The sequence below is a fragment of the Cervus canadensis genome, chromosome 2 (genome assembly GCF_019320065.1).
Source record: "Cervus canadensis isolate Bull #8, Minnesota chromosome 2, ASM1932006v1, whole genome shotgun sequence".
NCBI classification, from domain to species: domain Eukaryota; kingdom Metazoa; phylum Chordata; class Mammalia; order Artiodactyla; family Cervidae; genus Cervus; species Cervus canadensis.
In genome coordinates, this window is record NC_057387.1 from 36400993 (window position 1) to 36409354 (window position 8362).

The following is an 8362-nucleotide window of genomic DNA, read 5'->3' on the forward strand; positions in this document are numbered from 1 at the left end:
GTTCTAGCCTGGACATGTAGGCAAGAAGAGTAAATAAAAGATATCCAGATTGGAAAAGAAGAAGTAAAACTATCTCTCTTCACAATGGCATGATCTTTTACATAGTGTGAACTTAAATAAAGAAAAAAACCTCATTTAAAATGCAGTCAGAAGTTCTGAAGGGAGCGCTCTCCTGCACCAGCCATTGGTGCAGTCTCCATAACCAACAGGAAGAAGGAAGGTAAGAATTATTTTGACAAGGTCTGTTTGTATAAAATTCTCTCAGTACGAATTTCTTATCCATGATGATTAACTGAATTATTTTGCTCTATAGCAGAAATTAACAACACAGTCAATCAAATGTCCTTAAAAAATAAATATAAAAATTAGAAAAATAATAATGTTGTTTTTCTTCTGTTACAAGGGAGGTCATTTTTTTCAGATAGGAATTTTATCTCCTGCTTTTAAGAAAAGGAAGGATTCCCCCCTGCTCCAGCAGGAATGTACTAACCACTGCTTATCGCCAATAAGAAAACTCCACAACTTGGAACTCCTTTCTTCTTCACTGAACTTTTATTTAAAACAACCCTCCCCAGTTTCCTCCAAAAACTTATTAAAAGCTGACATCATTGTCTCTTTGGACTTGACTATGATTCACCATCATAACTTATCTGTCCTTAATGGCAATTCTCTGTTATCCCCAAATAAACCTACTTGGCTAATAAAATAACAGATTATTTTTGAGACTGACAATAGAAAGTCCTACAAAATCCTCTAAAAATATTAAAAGCTAATAAATTAGTTCAGCAAGGTTATAAGATACAAGATCAGTACACAAAAATCAATTGTATTTCTATACACTCAATGATCCAAAATGAAAGTTAGAAAATTCAATTCACATAGCATTAAAATATAAAATTTTTATGAATAATTATAATCAAAGAAGTGCAAAACATATGCTCTGAAAGCTATAAAACTTTATTGAAAAATATTTTTCAATATTTAAATAAATAGGAAAATATCCTATGTTCAAGAACTGGAAAACTTGAAATTGTTAATAAGGCAATATTACCCAAGCTGATCTACAGAACTGGCATCATCTCTATGAGGAATCCCAACTGCCTTCTTTATAGAAATTAGCAAACTGACTCTAAAAGTCATATAAAACTACAAGAGTACTAGAATAGCCAAAACAATCCTGAAAAAAGAAAAACAAAATATGTGGTCTCTCACATTCCAATTTCAAAACTTAGAACAAAGCATCTTACTAGAGATCTTAAAAATTACTGCAAATCAAATCAGTATAGTGCTTGCAAAGGCTAGACAATATAGATGTATAAATAGAAATGACACTCCAGAAATAAGCATATATGTATATAATTCTGGACTCTCACTTATAATGGGATATTATTCAGCCCTAAAAATGAAGAAATCACTGTCTGCAACAACATGGATGGACTTTGAAGGTATTATGCTAAGTAAAACAAGTCAGAGAAAGACATATTGTATGATCTTACTTATATGCAGAATCTAATAAGCAAACAAACAAACTCATAGAAAGATCAGATTTTGTGATTACCAGAGGAAGAAAGTGGGAAATGAGGGAAGTGGGCATCAGAGGAAGGTAGTCAAAAGATACAAACTTCCAGTTATAAGTAATAGGGACATAATGTACAACACAATGACTATAGCTATCATTGCTGTTCGATATTTGGGGAAGTTTTCAAGAGGGTAAACCCTAAGAGTTATCATGAGATTTATTTTTTCTTTTTTCCTCTCTTTTTATTGTATCTATATGATTGAGAAGATAGATGTTAGCTGAACCTACAGTGGTTATCATTTCACAATATATGTAAATCAAATCATCATATTGTATGCTTTTAACTTATACAGTGATGTACATCAATTATTTCTCAATAAAACTAGGAAAGGATGGGCAAAGATTCTAAATAGACATTTCACTGAGAAATAGATGTTCTTCACTAATAAGCAGATGAAAACATCCTAAATGTCATAAGTATCAAGGAAGTACATACCAAAACTATGAGGCACTACTCACACACTAGAATGGCTAACATAACAACAACAAATGTCAGCATGGGTGTGGAAATACTGAAACGCTCATACACGGTCAGTGAAAATGTAAAATGGTATAGCCAATTTGGAACATAGTCTGGCAGTTCTTAAGATGAGTAAACACAGAAGTATATGATCTAGCAATTCTATCCCTAGGAATATAATGAAGAGAAATGAACATATGTCAAGCCAAAAACTTGGACATGAATGATTATAACAGCATTATTCTTACTAGTCCAAATTTGGAGACAACCCAATGTCCATAAACAAAGTAATGGATAAAAGAGTGGTCTAGTCATACAATGGTAAGTCATAAAATGGTAAATTTTGTGACTGGCAATTAGTCATAAAATTGAAGTGATAAATACACTCTACATGGATAACCCTTGAAAACATTAAGCAAAATGAAAGAAGTCAGTCACAAAAATGGTACATTATACATCTTTCATAAGAAAGTTCCAGTGGAGGAATTCTATAGAGACAGAATGTAGTTTTATTGTCACTTAGGCACTGCTTATGGGCTCCCCAGGTAGTTTTGTGGTAAAGAATCTGCCTGCAATGCAGGAGATGCAGGTTTGATTCCTGGGTTGGGAAGATATTCTGGGGAAGGACCCACTTCAATATTATTGCCTGGGAAATCATCAGACAGAGGAGCCTGATGGGCTACAATCCATGGGGTCACAAATGAGTTGGACAGAGCTTAGCAACTGAACAACAAAGGTGCTGCTAGGGGGTATTAAGGGTTCAGAAGGGTGATTGGTAAAAGGTAAGGGGTTTCTTTCTGAAGTGATGAAAATATCCTAAAATTGACCATGATGATGGTTCCACATATCTGTCAATGTAAGAAAAACCACTGAATTGCATACTTTATATATGTACATCCATAGTAAATATAGGTGTATCCATATTTTCATGCAAAGATGGGCACAATAAAAGACAGAAACAGTATGGACCTAACAGAAGCAGAAGGTATTAAGAAGAGGTGGCAAGAATACAAAGAAGAACTAACTGTACAAAAAAGATCTTTATTGACCCAGATAATCACAATGGTGTGATCATTCACCTAGAGCCAGCTGCCCTGGAGTGTGAAGTCAAGTGGGCCTTAGAAAGCATCACTATGAACAAAGCTAATGGAAGTGATGTAATTCCAACTGAGGTTTAAAATCCTAAAAGATGGTGCTGTTAAAAGGCTACACTCAATATGCCAGAAAATTTGGAAAACTCAGCAGTGGCCACAGGACTGGAAAAGGTCACTTTACATTCCAATCCCAAAGAAGGCCAATGCCAAAAGATGTTCAACCTATCACACAAGTGCACTCATTTTATGTGCTAGCAAGGTTATGCTAAAAAAACCTTCAAGTTAGGCTTCAACAGTATGTGACCTAGAACTTCCAGATGTTCAAGCTGGATTTAGAAAAGGCAGAAGAACCAGAGAACAAATTGCCAACATCCATTGGATCATGGAAAAGCAAGAGAATTCCAGAAAAAAAAACATCTATTTCTGCTTCTTTGACTACACTAAAATCCTTGACTGTGTGGATCACAACAAACTGGAAAATTCTGAAAGATGGGAATACCAGACCACCTTACCTGCCTCCTGAGAAAACCTGTATGCAGGTCAAGAAGCAAGAGTTAGAAATGGATATGAAACAATGGACTGGTTGCAAATTGGGAAAGAGTACATCAAGGCTGTATATTTTCAGCATGCTTATTTAACTTAAACGCAGGGTACATCATGAAAAATGTCATTCTGAATAATCACAAGCTGGAATCAAGATTGCCGAGAGAACTATCAGTAACCTCAAATATACAGGTGGCCTCACCCTTACGGCAGAAAGTGAACCAGAACTAAAGAGCCTCTTGATGAGGGTAAAAGAGGAGAGTGAGTTTTTCACTGCTGGCTTTCAACATTCTAAAAGCTAACATCATGGCATCCGGTTCTATCACTTCATGGCAAATAGATGGGGAAACAATGAAAACAGTGACAGACTTTATTTTCTTGGGCTCCAAAATCATTGTGAATGGTGACTGCAGCCATGAAATTAAAAGACGCTTGCTCCTTGGAAGAAAAGCTATGACAAACCTAGACAGTGTATTAAAAAGCAGAGACACTACTTTGCCGACAAAGGTCCATATAGTCAAAGCTATGGATTTTCCAGCAGTCATGTATGGATATGAGAGTTGGACCATAAAGAAGGCTGAGCACTGAAGAATTGATGCTTTCAAACTGTGGTGTTGGAGAAAATTCTTGCAAATCCCTTGGACTGCAAGGCGATCAAACCGGTCGATCCTAAAGGAAATTAGTCCTGAATATTGATTGGATGAACTAATGCTGAAGCTGAAGCTCCAGTACTTTGGCCACCTGATGCGAAGAGCTGACTTATTAGAAAAGACCCTGATGCTGGGAAAGATAGAGGGTAGGAGGAGCAGGGGACATCAGAGGATGAGATGGTTGGATGGCATCACCGACTCAATGAATGTGAATTTGAGCGGCTCCAGGACATGGTAAAGAACAGGGAGGCCTGTTGAAATGCAGTCCATGGGGTTGTAAAGAGTCGGACATGACTGAGCAACTGAACAGTGACAATCTACAGTGTATGAATTCTATCTCAATAAAAACTAGTAAAAAAAAAAGTATTTTCCTTTGAAATCAGAATATGTTCCTAATGAATGGGTAAAGCTAAGTTATAGGAATTCTCATCTTTTGGCAAAAAAAAAAAAAAAATGTTGCTGTTTCCAAAGATGACATTGCTGACCTTAGGTCCCTGGTTGCTATTCTATTTAGAAGTTATTACCTTGTTTCACATTTCTAAAATCTCTATTTATCAAAGAACTTGGACTTTATTTATGTACTTGGATAAAAACACTGTTATTTATAAAATTTTATGGTTAATGTATCATGGTCACACAAAGCTATACTGTAACACTAAATACTAAATTAAATTATGTGTGTGCATTTACCTCATTTTGTAGGAACTATAAAATAATACTGTCTTAAAATATTCTAATATGCTAAAGGAACAGTAAACAAAAACATGGAGCAAGCAAGCCATATTATCATTCATTCAGAAAGAACAAAACTAATACTTTCCTGATTTAGTTCTCACACTGACTCAATCTCATTTTAATTAGTAACATTTTACTTTCGATTCTTCTAACATTATGAACACCAATATATTTGATATTATAAAGCCACATAATTTAGGTGATTAACTACATACTGAGTATTTATGCAGATATTTCACATGATTTAGCATAAAAAGCCAGAGAAGATTCATTATCTCTTTTATTCCTCACTTTAGTAATTTTAGCAACCTGGGGTATCAAGCACTACTGCCGAATGAAGAGTTGTTTCCTTGGTGAGGTGACAATAATTCATTGGAAGTTAATTTCTATGGTCTATAGACTTGTTGCCCTCTTTTGGTAAAGTTTTGAAATACAAATATATAGATGCCAGTAACACATATGCTCTCTGCTTTTGACAAAGATTATTGTCTTTTATCCAGCTTGAAGCCTTCAAAATTATACATCTCAGGAAACAAAAAGATTGACTTCCAAAAATATTATTGATATAATACTTAATGATTTGGGACAGCAAATTTAATTAACCTCCAATATTAAAAATGACTACGAAATGATAAAAGTATAGCTGAATAATTTTCTAATTTTAAGTGTTATGAAACTTAATATCCCTCCTAAATTGTGAAATTGTATGAACTTAATCACCCATTGATTTTTCATAAAAGCAAGGAGAACACTAAAATTATACTTCCATTGTCTTTCTAGAAAATGATCAATATTAGTTTTCCTATTTAGTACAATGGCAAGTATAGTCTTCGACCTATCAAAATTTTTATGTTACATCATTTTATTGTGGAATTAAAATGGCTCATTTATTTTGGCTCATTTCAAAAATGTCTAATTCATGTTTAAATTCCATTTATTAAATGGAGATTCTGATTTCATAATTCTTTACTACTTCCTTTATTGAACATTCTTTCAATTACTGAATTAATAGTTTGAGATACGTATTTCTAAGGTAAGAATTTACTTCCAAGTTAACTGAGGATATTACTGTCCTTGCCTTCACATTATAAAATACTTAGTTCTGCTAGTTTCTTGGATGCTTGACATTAAAAAAATCATCTTCAGGAAAACAGACACAGTAAATTACACTGCAACTGAATCCTGTTTTCTCATGCTTTAAGGGTAAATTCTAATTTGAATTCTCAAAAAAGAAGTTTTTTCACTTTAAGCAATGTAAACCGAAACAAATTGAAACTGTGTGTTTTGATTCTGTGGCATGTTATAAGAATCCATTTTCTTCTTGTCTTGATGCAAAAAGCATTTCTATGCTGCTCATTCTATATATTTAGTTTTTCAAAGTAATTGCTTTATTTTCTAGTTTGTTCATTTAATTTTAGATGCTTCTGTTTTACAATTAGAATTTTTAACTAGAGCATAATAAAATTATTCCAAAGAGCACTAATCACAGAAATATATTTTAATTCAAAAATTTCAATACATGTGTGTGATTCTTTTCCTTTATATGCAAAATAGCTCAAAAATCAGATATAAATTAACTGTTAGAGTATTTATCATAGCATCAGAAGATAATGATATACTCTAAGTTGTCTGATTTATATTAATTAAATAATATAAATCTTCTTGAGCTTTAGTATAATCTGATTCTGACTGCCTGGAATCAAAGCCTGCTTCTTCTACCTTATAATTTGGTAACCTCAGGCAAGTTAGTTAACCTGTCTGCTCAATTTTCTTGTGTTTAAAAGGAGGATAATAATAATCAGGATTAGCATAAAGATTAAATTAGATTAAAATTTGTAAAATGATTATCAAAAGGTCTTACACAAAATAAGTTCCAAAAATACTAGCTATTATTATTAAAGCAATAAGACTATTTATGTATATTAATTTTTAAACACTGGGTAATGTTATAGAAGAATTTGAAAAACTGAAGGCCTTATTCTTAGGGGATGACTTACCACATTTTTAATTTGTTCTAGGTTAAAGAGAAAGAAGCAGTTTTATATATATTAAAACTATATAATGGTCAACTGACATTTAAACTAATTAAAAGATTCAAGGAGAAATCAGAGGGAAAAGGGAAAGATCATTTAAATAATGTTTTAAGAAGATACTGAACTTGAAGCAAAATATGCTTCAGACTCATAATCAGTCTCAAGATTTCCTTAAGAAACACTGAAAAAGGAACAGGTATGAAAGAAATGTGCCATGGAATTTTGTACTCTAGGATGCATTGGCTGTTGCTTTTCAAGAAATACTTTTACAGAAAATATTAGTAGTCACAAGGAGGAAGCTGTTGGATTATACCTTGTGTATGGAAAAGTTTTCTACCATTTCAAAGAGGTTGGAGAGCATTCTTTATAGGCCACAATATTCACCAGCTTGGATTTACATGTCAAATGAAAAGCAATGATTTGCTCAACTTGAGAAATGATTGCCTTATAGTGTCATTGCAGAACCTCTTCCTAAAAGAATATTGTAAGAGAAAGGAGAGGAAGCCTCTGAGGCAAACTGTAATGTAAAATAAATGATGCCACATGATTTTGGTCAAATTATTGGACCTCTGTGTTTATTGGTTTCTTTCTGTATAGACTGGGGTAATGATACCTATTTTGTAGAACCTGGTGAGGATAAGAAATTAGACAGAGGGAGAAGGGTGAAAAGGGAAGATTTTGAATAATTTTTAAAAATAAAATTAAAATGAGAGAAATATTTAAAGTTTAATTTAAAGTGAGACTTCCCTGGTGGCTCAGACGGTAAAGCGTCTGCCTACAATGCAGGAGACCCAGGTTCAAACCCTGGGTCAGGAAGATCTCTTGGAGAAGGAAAGGGCAACCCACTCCAGTATTCTTGCCTGGAAAATCCCATGGATGGAGAAGCCTGGTAGGCTATAGTCCATGGGGTTGCAAAGAGTCCGAGACGACTGAGGGACTTCACCTTCACTCTGAAGTATATGTGACGGAGAAGAGAGAAAAGTGAGGAGAGAAGGGATAGGAGGAGGAGGAGGAGAAACTCAGAGGGCAAGTGAGGGCATGGAAGAGGAAAAGAATACAGGTGCTGGAAATTTGGACAATAATACATACATCAAAATGCTATTTAGTTTAAATAAGATGACCTTCCTAAACAGCTCAAGAACTTCTCCAAAGTGGCATATTAAACACACCTGGTGGCTTCTCCTGCCTAAGCAAAATACATAGAACCAAATTTTTAGTGAACCAAAGACAAAAAAAATGCAGATGTTCTGACTGTACAATGCTCTTCT

The 8362-nt window shown here is 34.0% G+C and overlaps 1 non-coding gene across 1 annotated transcript; it reads left to right on the plus strand.

Moving 5' to 3' along the window:
• The first annotated feature begins 7838 nt into the window (after nt 1–7838).
• Nucleotides 7839–7911, plus strand: TRNAC-ACA. The gene has a single exon. It is a non-coding gene; the product is annotated as a tRNA-Cys (tRNA).
• Nucleotides 7912–8362: the final 451 nt, after the last annotated feature.